Genomic DNA, 23,493 nt, shown 5'->3' on the forward strand with positions numbered 1-23,493 from the left:
CTAATTTATGATGATTGTGGTTTTGTTTTTGTTTTTTGAGTTTATAATGATGTAGAAGGGTTGTGCCATCAGTAGAAATCATGCTATGAATTCCGATTTGCCAGGGCTGGCCGTAGGCGGTGCCATATCCTCACGGCGCTGGGAAGCAAGCCACAGTTCAGTCAGCTACATGATCCCAAGGGAGACGTGGGGCCCGTGTGTGGCATGGATAAGGACGCTCGGCCGGTTAGGTGTCATAAGCACACTTTTTAATGGTGGTATTTTCCATTTCCAACGGGCTTATCTGGATGTGCTACTGCGAGTCTGGGAATACGCCTAGGGTTTTACAGGTAAAACTGAGTTAAGTTGAGGTCCCGTGGGACTAGGGTAGGCCCTAACCCAATGACTAGTACCTTTACACGAAGAGGGACATTTGGACACCGGCACATACCAGGAGAACACCCGTGACGACAGAGGCCCAGCCTGCAGTGCTGCGTCCACACACAGGCTGGAACACCGAGTAGTGCTGGCATCCCCAGACTGTCCCCCAGAGCCTCCATACGGAACCAACCCCGTGACACCTGGATTCCCGACATCTGGCCTCAGATGGAGCCAATGGCTCTCCCCAGGCAACCGACACCCTGGGCACAGCCAGCACTGGTTCCCGTGACCACAACTTGTCCCGTTCGGAGGCACTGGAGCCTGCCTTAGACCGCGCTTGTGTTCTGTGTGCAGAGGAGGCCATCAGGGGTTCCCAGGCCTGGGGACTCCACAGGCTTATAAAGCTTCCCCCAAACTTTGAAGACAGACGTAAGGCTGCCAATTTTTTCTGGCATCTAAAATAAAATTTCCATCTATTATCGCCATCCTGCATGAGGAAGGATGCCTGACATCGGGCGCAGCCTCTGCCAGGCCTGGCCTTCTGTTTTCTCACTTCACCACGAGCAGCGGGGGTCTCACACAGCCCCTGGCGGCCGGGCTCCGGATTTGGGTGGGACCCAGGAAACTCGAGCCCTGTGCTTGGTGATTCTTCTATTTCCCGCTGAGGAGGAGGTGGCCTTCTCCTCTCTCAGTGAGCCCAAGAGGAGCCGCCCCTTAGAAAGCCAGTTGGTGTAGTCCAGCGCACCTGTGGCAGTTCCAGGTGAGGCCCTCTGGGGGGGACACACCCAGCATCATCAAATACCCAGCTCCTTCATTAAGGGGAAAAGAAAATGGAGACAAAAAGCAGAGCGGGAGGGGCTGGGATGTGGCTCAAGCGGTAGCGCGCTGCCTGGCATATATGTGGCCCGGGTTCGATCCTCAGCACCACACACCAACAAAGATGTTGTGTCCGCCGAGAACTAAAAAATAAATATTAAAAATTCTCTCTCTTTCAAAAAAAATTTAAAAAAAAAAAGCAGAGCGGGAGGGAGAAGCACTGGCCCTTCTCATAACCAAAAAAAAAAAAAAAAAAGGAAAAAATACCCCCAAATTGTGAAATTATGCAATGTGCAGACGTGACGGGCCGGTGACTCCAGCTCTCTCCAAAGCCACCTCATAAACCCTTGCTGGCTATGGAGTGAGAGGCCAGATGTCTTGACGCTCTGGGAGGAACTTTCATAACATTTGGCCCTAGTGGCCCGATGACCCAGTGGACAATGGTCACCCTTGTGTTTCACGACATCACTCCCACATCTGCCCCCAGTAACCAGGGAGATGTGCGGGAAGCAACATGACAAAGGCTCCCTCCCCAACTCAAGAGCACTCCTGTCGCTAGAGTCATGCGGCTCAGAGCTGGGACAGTGTCCCACAGGGAGGCAGCCTGTCTGAGACGATAAGGTCCCACGCCGTCGCCTTCCAGAGCCAGAGTCCATGTCCCCTCCCTCCCACTCTGCACACCCAGGCCGGGCAGGGTGGGCCCAGTTCTCGGGAAGCCAGGAAACACACTCTTTTCTGGGCTAAATGCCCAGATTCCTTGAGCAGTCACAGGACACACTTTTTCTGAGCTGATCCAAAGCCACAAGCCTGAGCTGGGAGTTTTTTCAGGCAGTGTGACCCGCAGGGACCAGACAGGCTCACCTGGAATCCCAGGCTCAACGCCGGTCAGGGAGAGCCGACCCAGGCCAGGCAGGGGCTCCGATCCTGACCTTGAGGGACTAAGGGATAGACCTGTCCTCTGTGGGCCGCGGTGTCCTTTTGAAAACAACAGCAGTTAACACGCTCTGCCACCATTTGTCAGGCACTTTGTGAGAGGCTCAGGATGCCAGGCACTGCCTGAGGGGCTGGGGACACCTGGGGAGGGACAGGGGAGATGAGGCAGAGAAGGCCCTGCCCTCCTGGGGCTTTGAGCCGCTGGGGTGTCGCTCAGAACAGCGAGTGCTGAGGGGAAACGAAGCCAAGAGGGATACAGAGGAGGGGCAGTGGCCTCACAGGTCACTGGGACAATTAAATGAGGTCATAGATTAGCACTCAGCAGAGAAGCAGGTTCCTCCTGATCCTCCATTTCACAGGCAGGACAGCCAGAGCCAGGAGGAGGAATGCTGAGGCTGCCCCCCAGGAAGAGGTCTGCTCTGGGTTCTCATTCTAGTTCCACGTTTTCCAGGGACCAGAGGGAGCCCCCTGCCCTGCTGGATCCCTGCTCATTTATTTGGCTAGAAAGCTATGCCTCTGACATCACACCTCAGGCTAGCCCACCCAAAGGGTCCAGCCTTCTAACACATAAAGGGCTTATTAGTTTCCCGACCCTCATGCAGCCACCCATTCTCCCAACAACAGGACTGGTCCAGCAAGTTTGTGTCCTCTCCAGGATCAGGTCAGAATTTAAATCTGGGACCCTCCACTTACTTTCTGGGAAACCTTGTCACCTCTCTGAGCCTCACTTCTGTGATCAGATAAAATGACATACTGCAAAGTGCCCAGGCTATGCCTGGCACTCAAGAGGCCCCCAGTAGGACTGATCCCTCCCCGGGGGATGCCCTGGATAAAGGACCAGCCCTGAAGGAGAGGGAGAGGGGACAGGGAGTGCGGATGCAGGCCTGGGACATGCCGGGTCCAGGGTGTCTAGTCATCTGAAGGAAAAGGCCGAGTGGAGGGCCCAGCGCTCCCAGGGGTTGAGGGTGTCAGATGAGGGAACAGCAGCTTCTCCACTGGGTGTCTTGGCTTCTCTGAACCTCAGTCTACCCTGGTATAAAATGGGGGTCTGGTGATGGCAAAGTCCAGACAGGTGAAGAGCTGACGTCATCCAGCCAGGATCTGTGACCGGATCCCTTCCCCTCGTTCATCCACTTGACCCCAGGGCAGGGTCAGGCAGCGCAGGCAGCTGCTGAGCCCCTGGCTGGTGGGCAGAACCACCCTCCTCTAGGATTACCCTGGGGTTAGCTGGCTCTGAGAGGGAGTGAGCAGGGGCTGCTGGGCTGGCCTCGGCTCACCTTCCTGAGAAACCTCGCTTCTGTGGAGTCTGCTGGACCGTTCTCAGGGCACTGCCCCACACCAATGTGACCCTGAGAATATCAACTGGAGCAACCCCAGCCCCAAGCCACGAGCAGACAGGGATTAACACTCAAAGCAGCTGGTTCTCACAGCATCACCTTGGACTTCTCTGGATCCACTCAGGTCACCAGGGAGCACAGCATGCTCCCCAGAGAGCACGTCGGACCTGGGGCTCCTGCAGGTTAGTGAGACAGCCCAGAAATGTGCTCCATGGCAGGCGACTGGAGCAGCCCGGCCTCGGCGGATGCACCCCCTTCACTCCAGCTTCTCCCATCCCCAGAAATCAAAGCAGCTTCTCTGATGGGGAAAAAAATGACTCGCAGAAATCCGGATTTAGGGAAAATAACACATACATGGCACTTCTTTCCTTCACTGCAAGCTTTACATATTTTATCATTTATTCTCACATTGTCCCCAGCAAGGGGGGAGGCGTCGGCCTTGTTTTTCACAGGAAAGCTGTCAGAGAGGCTGGGTGCGGGGCCTCCCACCCAGCACCTGGGGGCAGCTCCATCAGTAGAGCTGCGGCCGCAGACAGTGGAGAGGCTCACGATGCCCATGCTGGCATCCGTGCCTGGCGCCCAGGCCAGCCTCCTGGCCTCACCCGGTCCCACCACCCCCCTCGCCAAACCATTCTCCTCCTCACCACCGGGAGCACGTTCCCAAAGCCCCTACCTGACCCCATTTTCCCCCATCAACCTTTAAGTTCCAGGTAAAGTCACCACTCCTGGGCTTAGCACCTGTGGCCTCCTGGCCTCTCTGACCCCAACCCCAGGTGACATCTGTCACTGGCCACGTAGGCTCCACTGCTGCCCGTGTCTCATGCCCCTGCCAGTGCGGTGGCCTCGTGCTCTACCTGCATGCCAACTCCCACTGGCACTGGGAGGCACCAGCTCTGGGACTTCCGGGGAGACAGGTGTGGGTTCAGATCCTTGCTGAGCAAAAGTCGCATTAACCTCTCAGAGCTGTGAGTTCACTCAAAAAATTGAGCTGTTTAAATATGAGGACCAGCCGATGGCACCACAGAAACCCCGGGGGCTCTGACGAGGAAGGAGCAGCAACAGCAAGAGCAGAGGCTGTTTTAAGAGATGCTGGTTGGTGTGCATGCAGCAGCCGGGCGCTGCGGAGAGAACTGGCATTTGTGGAAGCGGTGCTGGGTGGAAGGCCACGCTCAGGCACTGTCCCTGCTTGACACGCTCTAGGGACACACAGGGGGCCTGCGGCTCCCATGAGGTGACTGAGGGTTCCACAGCAGTCCTTTCAAATGCCTGCAGGGAATCCATGTTGCTTTATGGGCTCGAATCCTTCCCCTCTGGCTCTGGCTGACCCCACGGCAGAAGCCTCAGACTCCTCTGACTCCCACCCCAAATCCAGGCAGCAAGAGTCGAGCAGCAGACCGCCCCCCAACCTACCCCACGGCCTCTCATCCCACCCCACCCATCACCCATCACCCATCAGGAAATCCTCCCCAGACTCTGGAGCATTTAAAATTAAAGCCACGGGGGGGGGGGGCATTCTTTCTAAGCCACAGCCCAACTCAGGGCTCTCCAGGTAGGAGCCCAGGGAGAGGCACTGGGGCCTTCCGGCTCCCCTCAGGCTGTCCCCGCTCCCCCTTGCCCCAGGCCAGCCCTCCATCCTGATATCTGCAGTGCCCAGCAGCCGCCCAGCTCCCAGAGCTCCAGCGCCCACCATCCACAGGCTCGAACCCAACTACCTGGGAGGATCAGCCGTAGCAGGCACAAAGGGCACGTGAGTCACAGGTTTCTGCTACCTGGGGCAGGTGCCATCTGTTGGGCTGGCCTGTTTACCCTCAAAGAGGCCTGAGGTTCGGATGCAATGTCTGAGCCCATCACTTGGCTGCCTGGTGGAAACAAGGCCCCAGGAACAAAAGGGGATGCCCTGTCCCTTTCTCTCATAGCTGTCACCCAAATCTGCCCAGGCCGGCACCAGGCGGGGCTTCAGGAACAGAGAAGAAAGTGGGCCAGCCCTGGAGGGGCTCCTGGCCCAGGGGACCGACTCGTCACTGGGACCCACGGGGTGGGGGCCGTGCAGAGGGAAGGAAGCACACGGGCTGTGGGAGCCTCCAGTGTCCCGCAGTCAAGGAGACCTGCTGAGGACGGTCCCTGCAGGACAGGAGAGCCCGGCTCGGCACAGCAGAGGATGGGCCTGGCAGGTGCTGGCAGCAGGTGGGGCAGCGAGGCAGCTGAAGCTGACATTTCTGAATGCCACCCCTTACCCACGAGTTCTGGGCTCCTTGATCGCCATCTCCTCAGCTGCCCCTCCCCAGGGGCCCATGAGTGAAGCATGACCTTTGCTTCAAAGGTGAGGACCGCAGATAGGACGACGTGGAAGGAAGGGCCCTGGCTTTAATATGGGGGCACCTGAATCTCATCTCTGGAAGGGACCTAGAGCCTTTGTCCTTCTGTCTGGTATTTGTGTGCCGGGCTCATGGTCTCCCCCTCCTACAGTCTATGGCGTGGTGAGGCCCACGGTCGACTAGTCATGAGAACCAAGCACGCTGGTTCCCCTGAGTCCACGCTGGGGTTAAGAATTGTATTAACTCAGGTCTGGCCCCATTCATGCCCCCCCCTCATTCTTGGGCACACAGCAGACATAGCTAATCAATCCCAGTCTCCAAAGCCTTCTCAACACCGCATCGCAGGGAGCCATGATCAACCTATCAGAGCTGGCATTGGAGATGACAATTATTGCCACCCCTGTAGCAAATGGGCATGCAGGATGCAGGTGGCCTGAGTAAAGCCAGCTCCCCATCACCTCCTCATTTTCTGGGTCCCAGACCCTGAAATTCTACCAGGTCTCTGGAGGGAACATCTGGCATCCGGCACTGCCGGAGTGGCCTCTTGTATAACAGCAGAGACCTGGGTGTCAGCTCATTTGCACATGGAACTGGGATGTGACAGGGCAGGTTGCTGACACGCAGCTGGACGGAAAGGCCCACAGAGAGCCCCTCCCTAAGGCATCCCCTAAAGAGGCACAATGGGGACAGATGTGAGTACCCCACAAAAGCTAGGTCCCCTCCTCCCGCTTCTCTGCACTCAGCAGGGCCGAGGTGCATAGGGAACAGGCCCTATTCAGAACCATCAGGCACGGACGCCAGCACATCCTGTCACAGGGTGGCCCGCCAGGGTGGTGAGCAGGTGGTGGGGCTGCAAGGGTCCCTCTCCTCCACTGCCTAAAAGCTTGAACACCCAAGGAACCCTTGGCCAGAGTTTTCTCGCGCAGGCTTACTTTTTTCTTTCCTTCCTCCTGTAAGCAAACTGCTTGGCGGCCAATCCTGCCTCTGTCCCCAAGGCAGTTCCAAAGGGCCCATCTTGTCCTGCAGAAGTGATGGCAGCAATTCCATTAATGGGAAGCAAGACAAATGGTAGCCTGTGCCCAAAGTGTGAGAGGCAGGACGGAGCGGGGCCCGGGGGAGGGGAGCGTTGCTGGAGCTCACCATCCTTTGGGGCCTTATTAGGTCTTGAAAGAGCCACCGCACTCGCTAAAACCTGCTTTTGCCAGCAGAAGCCTCATTTTACAAATATATAACAACAAAAAACTCATAAATGGGAAGAAAGCCCCGAAGATTACGCTCCCCTGCTGCGGGGAGGAGGCAGGCACACAGAGCTGGTCTTTAGCCTCCCGGCGCCCGCTTTAAATAAATGGGTCTAAACGCCAGCTCCGGCCGTTAGGGCTGTCTGCCACACTGGGATGGCAGTCTGGAAGCAGTCTTTCCACGAGACCCACCCCCTCGCCGTCAGTCCCTAGAAGGGCCAGACACGCACCCCTTCCCCAACACACACACCCAAGCACGGTCACTTCTTTAATCCACCCTGAGATCAGTGGCATGTGGAAGGCATTTTCGCCATGGAATGGGTGCCCATTACACAGCTATGCAAAGGGTTCACTCCACACATGCCCACAGTGAGGGGCCTGTCCATCTGATGGTGAGAGCCAGGGTTGGTGTGGGGAGTAGCCATGGTGGACAGAGACTGAGCAAGGGCTAGGGGAGTCTGGCCACTTGGAGCTGTGTGACCCCAGCAAGCTGAGGAACCTCTCTGGGCCTCTAACATAAGCCTCCCCATTCTGAGCTGAAAGCCGTTTTCTCAAAGACCCCTTAAAAAGCATTCAAGCTTCCTCGGGTCCTGAGGGGCGCTGGGACCTTACATGAAAGCCAGCAGGTTTAATCTCCAGCAATGGCCCCACAAGAGAAGAGATGGAGGGAGCTCTAGTCCTTCCTGCCCTGCCCTGCCCTGCTGTCCCATGCAGGTGCCCAACATGGCTTTCCCCTCTGGTGCGTCCCCCACGATCTGGCCAGTAACCCTGACTCATTCCTTGTTTATGAGCCAGAATGCGGCACAGTGAGGGCAGGAATTTTGTCCCCGTGGCTCGTTACTGGGTCCCTCAACAGTACATGGCTCTGTCAGATAAATGGATGGCTGAACAAGAAGGGAGGGGGGAATTCCAAGGGAGGGCAACCCTGGCCCGAGTGACCTCCGTGTGTCCCAGCACAGGGAGATGCTTATGAGCATCACAAGCACCACCAGGCCCCAGTCCTCACCCCACCCAGCGTCACGACCGTCAACACAACAGCAGCCACCGACTGCTGGAGTCTCCCCCAGAGGCGGGAACCCACTGACCCCCCCACTCCACAAATGAGAAAACGCGGCGGGAGGCGAGAAGCCCAGGGGACACGGTGAGCAAAAGGTAGAGAGGTGTGACCTGCGTCCAGGTTCATCTGACCCCGCCACCTGCCTCCTCCGTCTCTGGGAATGAGGATGGCCACAGAGCAGCTGGGTTTACAGGAGGAAAAACGAGGGCCATAGCCCAAGAAGGAGGGTGACCGCCCAGAGGCAGGAACAGGCAGGCAGTAGCACAGGGATCTGACTCCCGTCCTGCCCCAGCGCAGCAGCAGGGACAGGAGACCCAGCCCGGCAGGGACCACAGCTGTCCAGCCAAGGCTTTTGGGGCCAGCTGGGCCTTGCTTCAAACCTGGGTGCAAACTCTGTGGCTTACGGCTTTGAACCAGTGGCTTCCTTCTCTGAGCCTCACCTATTCTCATCTGAAAAATGGAGCTGGCCCAAGGCTGTCACGAGGATCAGAGGAGACAACACAGCCTGGCCAGGTCCCTGGTGCTCAGCAGGCACCACGCCCTCTCCCGAGCCTCCCGTGTTTGCTTATGGAACATCTACTCCTTGTGACCGCCCGCCCCAAGTTCAGGGCTGGGATCAGCGAGGGGGGCTGGTGGAATCCGAGCTTCCCTTGCCCCCTATCTCTAGGGCATCGCCTGCTGGGCAGCTGTCCAGAGAGTGGGTCAGCAATCTGGGTCATTTGGTTTCTGACCCTTGTCACTCAAAGGCAGGAAGTCCAAGGCGATGGATCTATCAGTAGGATACTATCTGGCAACAGTGTGACTGCTGGGTCCACAGCATGTTCTTATCATGAGAGGCCCAGCGTGAGGAGGGGGACGTGCTGGCTGAGTCGTGGTCACTGCTGGGCCAAGGTTGGACGGTGCTTAACAGCCTGACTTCCCCTCCCGATAAAATCTGGCCGCAACACATGCCCAGCATTGAAAATGGGACCTTGCTCTGTGCTCCTTCCCTTTGGGGCCAGCTTCACGAGTGTGTCCACAGCAGAGACACTGACCCTCCCTGGGGAAGGGAGCCTGAGCTTGGGGTGCCACGCTCTGTGCTCGCTGCCTGACGAGCTCCATGGGGTCTTTCAGTGTGTTCTTGAGTGACATCTGGTGGAACCAAGAAGCCCGTGCCAGGTCTGGAGCCTCACCCTCGTGTGGTCCCGCCCCCCCAGGTGGTGCTCAGCACACCTCTCCCAGCAACTGCCTCTTCCCCCACAGCAGGGACCCGGGTGCAGGTGTGGGAGGGTTGGGCGAGGGTGGGGTCCCGCATCCCCGCAGGGGCTTGTGCTTGCCCTGAGCTTCCACAGGCCCAAGAGAACCGGACCCTAAAACAAACTGCAGCACTGAGGAGGCGGAGGGTCCCCAAGGAAAAGAGGAGCGTGCTCCCAGCCCTTCCTGCCCCCTGCGCGGTGCTCTCGAGTTGTAACGGGCCCTGCGAAGGACGCAGCTGGTCCTGCCTGCCATTACGTGACCCTCTGGCTCCAGGGGACCTTCAGAACACCTCTGGGTTGCTGCAGAAGTGGAGGACGTCACTGGGTGTGAGACCGTCCCCGCCTTGGGATCTCGTTCCTTGCCTGTTCCGTGGCCCTCTGTGTGTCTGGCGGCCAGGCTGGTTCAGGTGCGGGGTTTGTGATGCTCGGCTGACCAAGGCCTCCACCTGGAGGAGCTCCCTGGACCCTGAGTGGTGACTAAAGGAGGCCGGCTTGGGACGGAGCGCCTGTTGCTTGTTCAGCAGGGGCACTGGGGTCGGCTGCGCAGCCGGAGCCCGCTGTGTCAAGCGGGGCCTCTCTTACCTAATTCACTGGGCCACCCCTCGATTCCTGCCAGGGCCCCGCAGGGAGAGAAGAAGGCTGAGCAAAACCAGAATGAAAACAAAGGTAGGAGGGTGAGAACCACCATTTCCTGAGCACCTACTGTGTGTAGGGCTCCGGTCCACAGTGGCTCTTCTATGCCCCATGCCATTGAGTGATGGCCCTCCTGGGTTAGGGTTCATTCCCGTGGCTTCTACTCCTGCCCCATGTTTTCCAGACACTGCCCCGTGATTTGGCAAGTCCACTTATGATGGGACAGAGGTGCTCCTGGCGGGGGTGGGGGCCTTTTGAATGCAACCCACTGGCCGCAGAGATGGACAGCACAGTGGCTGAGAGCTGAGGTCAACCTGGGCTTGATCCTGGGCCTCCCGAGAGTTGCAGGGTCTGGGGACCCAGCCTCAGTTTCCCATCTGTGACTTGGCATTACTTAAGAGTCCCACCCTGTCCAGGTGCCGTGGGGATTAAATGAAATGATATGCATATAGGGTGTGGTACACAGAAAGTGCTCAATAAATGCCAGTCATTACTTCTGCCCCAAAACATCCCATGAGAAACCCAGGCCCCGCGTGAAGCTTCCGTTCCAGCGTCTGCCTCGACTCTGCTCCCAGACGCCCCCCCCCCCCCGCCGCGTCAGGCCGCATCAGTCCATAAATATTTAAACAACATGTCACCAGATTATTATAACATATGATCTATAGCACTGATGTGCTGCAGTGCCGTGCATTCGGGCTTCATTTTCAGAATATCGAGACATAAAATATTTATGTATTTAGCCAACCACGAGATCTCACATTCTGTCTCAAAATGCTGGGTGGTGGCAAGACGCTGAACTGAGACGCAACGTGTGAAGGGGGTGCCTTGTGCTCACGTCGGTTCCTGGGGCATCTGGATGGGTTCTGGTTCATTCTGGGGACATTTATCACGTGGCCCATGAGCAAGAGTTGACCGGGTTTATCACAGCGAGCGGTGGGCTGGGACCCAAAGAACCATCCAACACCAGGACCCGCGTCATTTACACTGCTATGTCTTGATGGATCTGTGCATATTAGGTGCTCAGTAAAGGATCACCTAAACCAAGAGATCCCCCTGTGGCCACCACAGCCAGGTGGCTGCGGGCGGCAGGAGTTCAGCAACATCTGCATCCTGTTCTGCGCTATCCCCAGTGCCCAGCACCAGGCCACAAACAGGGGGGCCCGCTGCTGGATGAATGGCAACTGGAGGAATTGCCAGATAAAACTGTGACCAGATTTAAAAAAAAACTTAATTAACTAATAAATTAATGGGGGATAATGACTCCCTCTCTGCAGGTCCGAATTACACAGTGCAATTTCTCACTCCTCCTGAGGAAATATAGGCCCTCCAGTGCCCGTGGTGGGCAGGAAGAGCAATTTTTCTTCAAAATTAAATATCTCAATTGCTAACATTAGCGCATCATAGTGCCGTAGGCCCTGGGTCTTCAGCAGCTCACAATTTCAAAGATGCTGCCCCATATGCCACTGGGGCTTCCAGGAACTTCCCACGCACCAGGAGCATCATCCAATGGTCTCTCCTGTCCCCAAATGACACTAAAACAAATACTTTTACAGACCACTGCCCTGAGGGGAACAGCGAAAGTGGGGTCATCTTGTACAGGTGACCAACGTCGGAAGACTCGGGGTGTGCAAGGGAGAGCCGTTAGCTTGGAGGATAAGTATTTTCTTTGCAAGTTTCCCCAGGAAGAGACAGGAACCTCGTCTGATCCCCACATTTCCCACAGCGGCCATCAGCAGCTCCTTCCTAAACAGCACCAGGAACCTGGACCTGAGTGTCACCCCTGGCAGTGACCCCAGTGCCCAGCCCAGGTGGCACAGCACCCACTGCTCATCACCCTGACAGAAAACCACAGAATGTTTCCCATGTGCCATGCTGTCACCACCAGGCTGGCTCCACGAGCAGGCAGTCCCCACCCTCATCCCCAGCCTCTGCACAGACAAAAATGAGACAGTCCTCATTTCCACTTGGGCTGGCTGAGGAGGCTGGCATTTAAAACAAACACAAAGGCCACTAAAATTCCTGGAGGAGACAAAGGAAATGCACAGGCTCTGAGTCAGGCGCACGGAGCTCACCAAGGTCCCAGGGAACCGACTCCAGCGGCCAAGCCCTGGGGTGGGCTCCTCCACTCCCTTTCTGCTGCCGTCTGGGCACCCAGCCTGGTGACAGCCATGGCCACACCAGTAAAGGGGTTGCTTCTCCTTGAGATGCTGGAGTGGGACCAGGGAGCAGGTGCTCATCTTCTGATAATAACACCTTGCCCAGAGGTCTCCCATGGCGGCGTCCCCTTCCCCTTCCTAAGACCTCACAGAGACACCCTCTGGACGCCACAGCGTGCCCAACAAAAATGCAGCTTTTTGGGTTCAATCCCTAGCCCCGGAAAAAACAAAGCAGCTTGGACACACGGCCCCCAACCATTCCAGCCACCCAAGCCCTCCTGTATGTGGGAGGAGCTGCCTCTGCAAAGAAGGGGCACAGGAAGGAGACTCTGGCAGGTACCAGCCTTCTGGGCTCAGGTTCCTCCCTCAGGTTGAGGATTCCTTTTCTGAAATGCCTGGGACCACAGTGTTTCAGAGCTTGGAGTCATTTGGATTTTGGGATATTTGTACAGACTTTTCTAATCAGAAAATTCAAAATCAGAATTGTTCTAAAATCTGCAATTTCTGAGGGTCATGTCATCATGCTGGTGCTCAGAAACTTTCAGATAATTAACTGAGCTCCTGCTATGTGCCAGGCACAGTGCTAGGCAGAGAGGATACAACTGTGGCCACAGACCATGTCTTACCCCAGCGGAGCTTATGTTCTAGTCGGGGAGTCAGATAACGGATGTAATGCTCTGTGCCCCAAGCACAGGACCCAGTGCATGCCGTTCCTTCCAGCTGCCTGGGAGGCTCCGGGCCTGGCTGCCAGCTCACAGCACCTCCAGAAGGCAGCCTCTGTCCTCTGACTCTTCAGAGGGCCCCCTGAATGCTGTGGGTTTCCTCAAGGTAACAGACTCCGCTTCTCTGCATTCCTCCTCTATAAAATGAGCATATTGATAAGGTACCCGTGACACGGAACTGGTGGAAGGAAGAAGTGCATTCACTCATGTAAAAAAGTGAGGCCAGGACACGACATGCAGCAAGCCCCTGACACACAGGGGCCACCGGAAAGCCAAGCACGCAGGAGAAGTTCCTGGCTTTGCGCTGCCCAGGGTCTGCCAGCAGCCTAGACCCCAGCCCACAATAACCCACCCACTCACCCTGTGGTCTACCTGCCTTTCATCCTGCCCTCTCGTGGTCTATCCGACCTCACATCTCCCTGTGTAGACACCCCTCACTCCTACTTCCCCAGGCAGGAGCCCCAAGAAATACCCCCCGCAGGGCTGGAGTTGTGGCTCAGTGGTAGAGCACTCGCCTAACATGCACGAGGCACAGGATTCGATCCTCAGCACCACATAAATGTAAAATAAAGAGACTGTGTCCACCTAAAACTTAAAAACAAATATTTAACAAAAAAGAAAGAAAGAAAGAAAGACCTCCCGCAAAGCATTCACAAACCTCTGACTCAACTTCTGTCCCCAGCAGGTGGTGAGAGGCCAAGGGGTGGGGCAGTCAGAGGCCTCTGTGCCAATTCTGTGCAGTGCCTGACCCAGAAGGTGGGTGCATTTCCTTCCTTCCTTCCTTCCTTCCTTCCTTCCTTCCTTCCTTCCTCCCTCCCTCCCTCCCTCCCTTCCTTCCTTCCGTGTGTTTTACCAGGGATTGAACCCAGAGTCTTGCAGATGGCAGGTAAGTGCTCTACCATGGAGCTACAGCCCCAGCCACGGGTGCATTTCTTGAATGACTGAATGAATAGCTATGTACCTACTGACCAACATGGCACCGCTGGTTAAAAGAATAGATTTCACTCAGCCAAAGGGACAATGGATGCTCTATTTCACCCATATTCCAGGCCCAGGTACCACGATATCTTGGCCTGAAAGTTGGGAGTGATCTCATTCACTCCACAGAGCAGACATGGGCTGCATGTGAGAGCTTAGGCTGATCATGGTCTCACTCTGCACCTCGGTGTTCCCATCTGAAAAATGGGGAGCTTCTGGGCTTTTCTTTTTTTTAAGCATCAGATTTTTTCTTTTCACATAACATATAATTAACACCCACCTTCCCTCCCTCCCTCCCTCCCTTCCTTCCTGGGATTGAACCCAGGGGTGCTTAACCACTGAGCCACATCTCCAGCCTTTTTTATATTTTATTTACAGATAGGTCTCACCAAGTTGCTTAGGGCCTTGCTAAGTTGCTGAGGCTGACTTTGAACTTGTGATCCTCCTGACTCAGCCTCCTGAGCCACTGGGATTACAGGTGTACACCACTGCACCCGGCTGACTTTTTATTTTTTTGGCAGTACTGGGGAACTGGTCCCAGGGCCTCCCACATGCTGGGCAAGTATCCCCTGCTCCAAAATCAACAATGCTAAAGTGGCCTGTGGTACATTCACAATGCCACCTCTACCCAGTTCCAAGGCATTTTCATCACCCAAAAGGATACCCACACCTTTGAGCTCCTCATTCCCCCTCTTCCCGGGCCCTGGTGCCCACTGACCTGCTCCATGGGCTTCTCTATTCTGGGTATTTCCTAGGAGCACCTTCTCTTAAAACACCTCCTGGACAAAACCAATGTGAAACAGGGAGCAGGAAGGCAGGGGAGGCTGCCAGCCCACATGGAGCCCACGTCTCTTGTCCCTAGTGGACTTTCAGGGCAGGCTCTGATCCCAGGTCCCTTACTTTTCAGAATTCTAATCCTGAAGTCAACTTCTGAGGCAAATCACCCCAAATTATGCCTGAGAATCAAGGGCCTGGTGTTACCGGCCTATTTTCTGGACGAGGGAGTGGCAGGTGGCCAGCAAAGCCCTCAGGTGAGCTCACCTGTGGGGAGTGGGCTCCACAGCTTGTGGCCCTCCCCCCACCACTCAAGCGACCTGGGGTCTCAGGTGTAAGAAGCTGGGCAAATTCCCACAGAAGCCACCTCAGGAGAGGTGGCCACTTCCAGGGGACAAGGATCTCTCCCCTCCTTTAGGAAGAGCCAGTCTGGGGGAACCCAATGGTTCAGGAGGGCTCCAAGACACGGGGGCCTCCCTCAGGCCTCGCTGTGTGGACCTTCCCTGAGGCCCTGGGCAGGAAGAAGAGGGACAGACCTCTTGCTCACTTCTGTCCCCAGGCCCCACCCAGGCCTGTGACAGACGCTCCTGTCAGCACAGACCTCTGCTGCGGCTGGTGCTGTGTAAATAATTAACAACACATCTGCCTGGCTTCAGGACACAGCATGGCCGACACCGCTCCGGGGGCCTCAGGCGGCCCTCCAACGCCACACCAAAAACTTAGGGGACTTACTTTCCGCCCCTTGGTGGGCGGAGGTGGGAAGAAAGCAAATTCTCACTTCCAAACATTTCCCTGAGAACCACACTTGAATCTTGCCTCTTTCCAAACTGTCACTGCCTCATTCCCCTCTTTTTTTGGGGGGGTCACAATCACAGGAAAGTGCTTTGGAGGGGTCTGGACGGGGTCTCCGCACCCTCCTTCAGCCTGTTCAGGGCCTCCATGCAGACCAAAGGCATGTCATGAAAAGAGCCTGGACCTTCCTGCTGGGCCACCCTGGGCGGGTCCTTGTAATTAAATGCCTCCCACATCTTACCGGGAACTGGCACCAAGCACCCCTGCCGTGGGGATACTTCACCTGCATCGTTTGATATAGTCCTTCCCCAGAACCTCACGGGGTTAGGATGCTGGTCCTGTTTTCCAGATGGGGAAACTGAGGCTGGGGGCGGTGGATGACTTGCTCTTCAGAGGCAGGTCCGAGTGAGCACCTCCCCATCTGGGGCCTCAGTTTCCCTTCTGTAAGAGGTCACCATAGGGCAGGCACCCTTCCGACCCTGGAAGTCTACCACACATACACGCCGATGGTGTCCTGCACCTCTTCTCTGGGTGGCCACAAGCCTGAATTCCTGGCTGCAGCCTGGACTGGTCAGAGCTGAAGGTCACTGGTAGAGGAGCTGCCTCCCTCTGCAGGTCTCTTCCAGAAACCTCCATTTCAAAGGGTTTGAGGACAAAGAACAGAGAGGGCAGACACTGGAAAACGGGGTCATGAACAAATTCCCATCTGAGGGACTCCACATCTGAGGGTCACTCCCAATCGCCTCCACTACAACTGGGGACGAGGGACTTCCCCCAAAATGGTCTCTGTTCTCCAGGGTCAAGCCGATTTTGAAGTGTGAGGGTTAAACAATTTGGGGAACATGCAGGCGCTGCAGGCTCCCCATGGTCACCTCCCTCCCCCTCCCGTCAGGATTCCTTCACACTCTATGGAATTCCTACACAAAGCCCCTTTTTTCTTCCTATGAGGTCACCATCAAGCAGATGTCTAAGAGAAAGAAAGAACGGCTCCATGTGGCTCAGGGCCTCCAGGCCGTTGGAACTGAATGTATTTCAGACGCAGAGGCCCCACCTTCCATTCCCATCGCCGTCCTGTGTCAGCTGCAGAGCCCAGCTCCAGAGTGGCGGGTTTAGGGAGCACTGGGATCCTGCCCAGGAGATGCCAAGAAGCCTGACTGGAAGACCAGAGCCTTTGCCACCAGACCACACGAGAAGCCATCTGTGGAAAAATCCAGAACTAGAGGCAACAGAGCTGCCTGTGTGGGGGTCTGTTTTCACACAAGCAAGTCCTGTCAGAGGGACCGATGTCAAAATACTAGATCACACTCTGTAGTCAAGTTCCCAAAGTTAACATCACAGGAAATAACACTGCTAACTGATGTGCCCCAATGTCACCTCCGTCTGGACGTCAAATCTGAGCCTGAGGCCACTGGTTTAATTCAGGTTTGGTCAAAGGACAGAACCACATGTCTGTCACCCATTTCCAACAGCAATGGGTGAAGTTGCCGGCCTGTTTCTCTTTCAACTAACATTTTCCAGAGAGCTACCTTGCTGTTCCCCAGGAGTTGGAAATAAGAAGGCTGAGCAGGGAAAAGCCACCGAGACCCTCGACAGTCTGCCTCAGACCTGCAGCTAAGCCTGGCCATTCCCTGCCTGCTCTCTTCTAAGCCCTTCACACCACCCCAAGTGAACCCCTCATTTCACAAGTCCCCTTGCTCCCCAGGGCTCCGAGTCTCCAGGTGATGGCCTAGGAGGCTACCATGGCCTGTGCACTCCACTTCCTAGGAATGATGTCAGCAAAAAAGGAAAAAAAAGATAAAAATGTAGAAACGAGGCCTATTTTTACCTCCCCAAATCACAGGCCAGACGGGAGAGAAATCCATCAATGCCAGAAATGTGGCTGAGCCTTTGCACAAGATCTATTATTTCACACCTTAAATTAACGCATCCCGAAGCCATTTGCAAATGTTCATCAATTTGCAGAACATACTTGGAAGGGGGAGAGATGGCTTTCCCTTTCAACACCAAGGACACTCGCAGGGGCACAGTGCAGCCCTAACCAGGCCCGTCCTCACACACAGCATTCCTCTCAAGCACAGGCCAGCAGAAACCCCAATAGGAATGAAAATGAGAAGAAAAAGAGACGGGCCCAGGACTGAAATGACAAGTGACAAGAAGCCTTCCTAGAAATGATCATGTTGTCACACACACAGAACAAAGAGTGAAGCCCTGTGCAGGTAACTCTCTGTCCCCACGGGTCAGGATGCTGGGCTCTTCCTGGAGTAATGTCTGGCTTCGTCCCCAAAGAAGCCTGGAGGTGCCAACCTGCATCTAACCAGGGATGGATGATTCACCAGGGGCCTCCGCTCCACCTTCCAGCTCCCCTGCTTGGTCCAACCCGAGAAGAGGAAGGAAACACTGTTCTCTTTTTGACAATTGTTTTGACACTTCCCTAATGAAACCGATCCTTGGCACTTGGAAAGAAAAGTGTGAGCTGCAGCCCCTTCTCTTGGGAAGCTCTGATCCTGGTGTTGGTCACTCCAGAGGTGCAAGAGGGGACAAGGAAGGCCAGCAGCACCTTTGTGAAGACCTCTCCCAGAAGTCTGGAGCCCAGCAATCCCTGTGGGACCCTGGCCAATCTTAACCCAGTGACTTCGCAGCGTGCTGGAGTAGGACAGCACAGGGAAGGCAGCCACACGTGGTTTAAGGTTAAGAACTTCAACCCTGGAATCAGAGACATGGGATCAAATCTTGACTTGGCCATTTGCCAGTTTATAACCTGGACCAAGTTATTTAACCTGTCAAGTTTCTAAGTTCAGTGGGAAGACGATGAGCTCTGCTCAGACAAGCCTGGGTTCAAATCCAGGGTCTACTGCATATTAACATATGATCTTTGGCACATTATGTAATCTCCCTGTGCCCTGGTTCCCTCATTTGTGAAATGGGTATTATGATAATCCTCATCCCACAGTGCTGGCGACCGGATGGAGTACAATAAGACCCCTAAAGCTGTGAACACAGGCCTGGCATACGGTATAGCCTAAATAAATGGGGACCGTTAGTCGTAGTGTTACTTCAACAAAATTATACAAGTCAGTTCATGTCTCAGCACCTTAGTTTTTTCATCTGTAAAATGGAGAAAATAACCTCTATTTCAAAGTGAGAATTTATTGAGCAGATGTGTGTTCAAATCCTCAGTCCCAGTCTATGCACTGTGGCAGTCATATATCACACTCTGGGTACAACAGAAAGAGGAAGGACTGTGAAGTCAGGCAGGTAACCTAGGATTCTGTCGCCATCCCCTCTTCAGCTGTCCCAGGACACAGGCTTGACCTCTCCACACACCCATTTACTCATGAATAAAATCAAAAGCCATTTTCTGTAGCAGAAATGACCCCCAGAACTGTTCCCAGCGCTGGAGGTGCTCCATGAGTGAGTCTCCTCCCCCCCTCCCCCTCCCCTTTCCTGCTCAATTCCACCAGAAATGCCACCTGGTAAAGCCAGAAACTCCATTTCTGGAAACCTGAACAGCTCGGAATCCAGACCAACCTGGCCACTGCTTAAGTCGGAGACTTGATTTTGTGGAGAAAGAAATGACTTTTTAGTCATTTCCGAAGCAGACGGGACAGCAGAGGCTGACAAACCACAGGGACCATTTTAAATCCTGGGCCTTTTCTTCTGGGAAGTTAGGCAAGAACCTTCCCAAACGTTTGCCGTGGGGCTCTCTGCCAGGCAGTGACTCATTCCACGGCTCCCCACAGGCATATTTTATTTGGGGGTGGGGGATCCAGGGAGGGCCTGGCCTTGATGGGGGAGGCAGCATTTCCAGCAAACTCAGAAGGTAAGTTTTTGGTGGTTTTTTTTTTTTTTTTTTTTTCATTTTCTGGACAAAAAAAAAAAAAAGAAAAAGTATGTGGGTCTTTTTGTTTCCTTCCAGGTTTTGTTTGCTGAAAGAAGATGTCCAAAGTTCACTCCTAAGCTACAGTGTTGGGAGCAGGCTCTTCCAGCGGGCTCTGAGTCTCTTTCAATGAAATTCTTCTTCCATTAGTGACACAGTTTTTCACTGTACCTTCAAGGTCCGGTGGTCCAGGCTCCAAACTCCTAAGACTACATTTTCCCCTCAGAAAGGCAAGCTGAATTTTGAAAATGCAGGGCATCTAGGGAGCTCTCAAGTTTCTAAAGTTTGCTTTAAAGCAATTAAGACTTTCAGCTGTGAAGATTTGCAACAATTATAAAGTAGGAGTGAGCCAACAAGAACCTGTTGGTCAAAACGGGAAGGGCAGCCCTTGGAAGATGGTGTCCCCAACTTGCTGTGGCCAATTTTTTATTGTTCTTGGGGGCTCACACTTGGACCCAGGCTTGGCACAAATAAATCAGACCAATTTAATCTATTCAGCAGGACAGAAGAGAGAAGCCCTCAGATACATAGATAAGTGTCTCTCTAGAATCAGACCCCCAGGTCTGGGGAGAGGGTCAAAATGCCTCCTGTCTGGAGAGAGTCAAGAACAAGGCCAGAAACACAGAAGGCATTTAGAAAAATTGGACCCAAGTCCTCTGATGCCTGGACAAGGTGCCCTCATAATGCCCACCTTGCCGATGTAGCCTTGGAGGGTCCTGCCAAGGGCTGGCTCTAAGGTTTCCACAATGCCAGGCTCAGCAGGACTCTGCATGTCTGTCCTCTGGCCCTGGTTCACCAAACCAGGCCCCCGCACCCACCTGGTCAGGAGGCCTGGGCCTCTCCTTCGGCTTCCTGTCATGGAGGCCAGGGCAGGGCACATCACGCACACAGGCCTGGAGGGTGCAAGGCCAGGGGCTGCTCACCCTCTCACACTGCAAATGCAAATTACACACTCACATCCACACAGGCATATTTTGCTCTTAGAGGCTCACACGTGTGCACACAATCACTTGGGAACACGAAGACACGTGGGCACACAGCTCAGCCCCACACTTGGTCCAGCGCTGCGCACACTCCCTGGCCCACCGTGAACGCTCCACAAGTGGGTGGACGCGAGCCACGCCATCTACCGCTCTTCCACCCACACTCCCCAGCCCGACCCTCCGAAGCGCACCCCCGCGCGCGCACACCCCCCAAGGACACGCCACCCACTTTCGCTCCGCCGCCGACACACGCAGCCTCGCGCGTCCGCACGCACCGCGACCTCACGCGCGCACTCCCCTCGCCCGTGGCACCCCGGGCGCGCGCCCACGCGCCCACACCGGGCCCGGCTGTGCTCCCGGCCCGCGCCCGGCCCCCGCCCCTGCCCCGGCCGTGCGGCCCGGCCCCGGCCCCAGGCCACTCACCGGCGCGCGGTGGGCTCCGCTGCCGGCCGAGCACCGGCGCGCGGACAGTGGGCGACCGGCCAGAGCGGCGGGTCCCACACGAGTTGGCAGCGCCGCGGCCGCACACTCGTCCTCTAGGTTCCGCCGCCGCCGCCGCCTGCGCGCGCCCGCGCGCCCGCTCCCGCCCCTCCCCGCCGCGGGGCCGCGCCGCCCCCTGCGCTCGTGCGCGCTACCGCCACGCAGGCTCCGGGGGGCGCCCGGGCTGCGCCCTCTGACACCCGACCCTTTGCGCCAAGCGAGTGGCGCAGTGAGCGTTTGGTTCAGCCGAGGACCCCTCCCATTTCAAAGCTGGGGAGACTGAGGCCCAGCTAGGGGACTCGACACTCTGCTCTTTGCGGGCTCCACACTCTTGGGATGAGGGTCTGCAGTCAGCCAACTCGTGGACGCCTCTCGCGCGTCCTCGGGGTCCCCATCAGCTAACAATTGGCCCAGCAACAAGCAATTTTTTTTTTTTTTTTTCATGGGCTGAATGCAGGCATCAAAGCAGGCTTCAGGGTATCCGGATGTGGTAAAGGCCTTGCTCCCTGCCTCAAAGCACCAGGTGCCTTACCTGGAGCTCCTCCACTTCCGGTAGACCCCCAGGCCAAGAGAGTCAATGTGCAGAGGTTTCTGGAAGTAGTAAAAGACTGCAATAATCAATGTTTAACACCCCATCTAAGAAGCCGGTCCGTTTGGGGCCCACAGGCTGTTAAGTTCCCTGCTTCACTTTCTAAAGACACCCCCCCCCCCAGGGGGTGCTCCTGATTGGGACGGTTCCTCTTTCCACTCTTGCTGCTTCTGCACATTCAAAATTCTGCTCTCCCCTCCAGGAGGGCCAGGGGAACCAGGCACACTGGCCGCCTGCCAGCTGCCCAGAGTGGCCACAGAGAGGAGCTGGGCAGGGGGTGGATGCCCACTGAGTGAGTGTGCTTTAGCTGACTCTGATCTGTAATACCTTGGCCTCAACCTATCACATCACCCTGCTGCTACATACTTTGCCTGCCTTTGGTGTCCAGTCCCACAGCCATTCTATGAAGGAGGCATTATGCTACCCTGAGCCTATTTTACAGATTGTGTTAATGAGGCTTAGAAATGAAGCTTAGCAAAGCACATTCTTTGGCCCCAAATCACCACATGGTGAGTGGTTTATCTGGAAGGTGGCTGTAGATTGTCTAATTCCAGCACCTGCCTACCTGATCACTAGGCACCTAGGCCTCATGAAGAGCTTAGTTCTGGTTTGAGAAGGATTCAGCAGACATCCCAGAGGAGCCAGCCTAGTCCCAGCCCTTTTTGATGAAGAGGCGGCTGTCACAAACCAACAGGGAGAAAATGGATCGTTCTGCAAATTGTTTCGCTGTTTAGTTGGAGTCCATTTATACCCTTGCTTCACGTAATGTTCACCAAAGCAAACGTCAGATAGAATGAAAAGTTAAATATAAGAAATAAACATTGCTGGTGCATACCTGTCATTCCAGCTACTTGGGAGACTCAGGCAGGAGAATTGCAAGTTCAAGGCAGTATCAGCAACTTAGAGAACTTGCCTCAAAATAAAAAAGGGCTGGGGATACTGGTAACTCAATGGTAGAGCACTCCTGTTCACTCCACAGTGAAACAAAGAAAAGGAATAAACAATGCAAAAAGTAAATAACAGAAAGAGATGGACGTTCTGAGAAGTGTATGGCAGTGTTACTAGTGGATCCGTGACATTGGCTGTATCTGTGCCACCAGTGGTTCACTCATTCCCCCCTCTAGGCTCCAAGCACCATCCAGTCATTAGGATACTACAGCCAACAAACACAGCCCAGACTCCAGGGGCTTCAATCTAGTGGGAAGAAGACACTGGAAATATCTGGCATTTGGAGGAGGATAAGTTCAATGGAAAGAATCAAGCAGGACAGAAGGCAGAGAGCCCAGGTCTGCTTTTTCATACAGGGTATGAGGAAAAGGCCTCTCATGAGGGGACAATTGAGCAGTGGCCTAAATGAGGGAGTTCAGGCAAGCAACTAGAGGCCTGCTTGTTGATCAGGTCCCATGTTCAGAGAACCATCTGGTAAGCTGCAAAGCAAGAAACCCAAGACTCCTCTTAGGAAGAACTTTGGGAACAGTGGCAAACCATTGGAAAGAGAAGGACTGGGGTGCCCCATCTCGGCAGAGCACTCTACTGTTTGCAAAGCCCTTCCCTAGGCTCACCAAATCCCTACGGCAAGTACTTGTAATATCCTTATTTTCCAGTTAAGAAACTGGCTCAGCCAGGCATGATGGCGCATGCCTATCATGCGCCATCATGCCTATAATCCCACATGTCTGTAATCCCAGTGGCTCGGGAGGCTGAAGCAAGAGGATTGTGAGTTCAAAGCCACCCTCAGCAATTTAGCGAGGTCCTAAGCAACTCAGTGAGACCCTGTCTCTAAATGAAAAAATGTAAAAAAGGGGCTGGGCATCATGTGGCTCAGTAGTTAAGTGCCCCTGGGTTCAATCCTGGGTACCAGAGAAAGAGGGGGGGCGGGGGGAGAGAGAGAGAGAGAGAGAGAGAGAAAGAGAGAGAGAGAGAAAGAGAAAGAAAGAAACAGGCTCAGAGAAGTCAAGCAACGTGCCCCAGGACACAGGGCCAGTGGTAATCAGCAGAGGGAGATCTGGCTGCAGGCAACCTGACGTCTACTACTGAGCATTAGGGGTATAAAGAGGCCTCTCTCCCCTCCCCCTTGGACTATAATTCAGAATGGTGGGAGTGTTCCTTTAGACTTCCACAGTCAGGAAGGCACAGGACTTGAGGGGGAGGGCTGGGAGAAGTCATCCCCACCCCATTCTCCTGACCTTCCTCCTTCTTACCCCATACTTCCTTCTCT

General features: G+C 55.1%; 1 protein-coding gene across 1 annotated transcript in view; it reads right to left on the bottom strand.

Annotated features, from left to right (window-relative positions):
* Nucleotides 1–20,794, bottom strand: part of NEK6 (NIMA related kinase 6) — a 74,294-nt gene extending 53,500 nt beyond the window's left edge. Inside the window, exon 1 of the mRNA XM_081274375.1 lies at nt 20,630–20,794. The gene's annotated coding sequence lies outside the window, so the exon portion shown is untranslated. The remainder of the gene's footprint in view (nt 1–20,629) is intronic.
* Nucleotides 20,795–23,493: the final 2,699 nt, after the last annotated feature.

Source organism: Spermophilus citellus (assembly GCF_964194105.1).
Source record: "Spermophilus citellus genome assembly, chromosome: 2".
Taxonomy (NCBI): domain Eukaryota; kingdom Metazoa; phylum Chordata; class Mammalia; order Rodentia; family Sciuridae; genus Spermophilus; species Spermophilus citellus.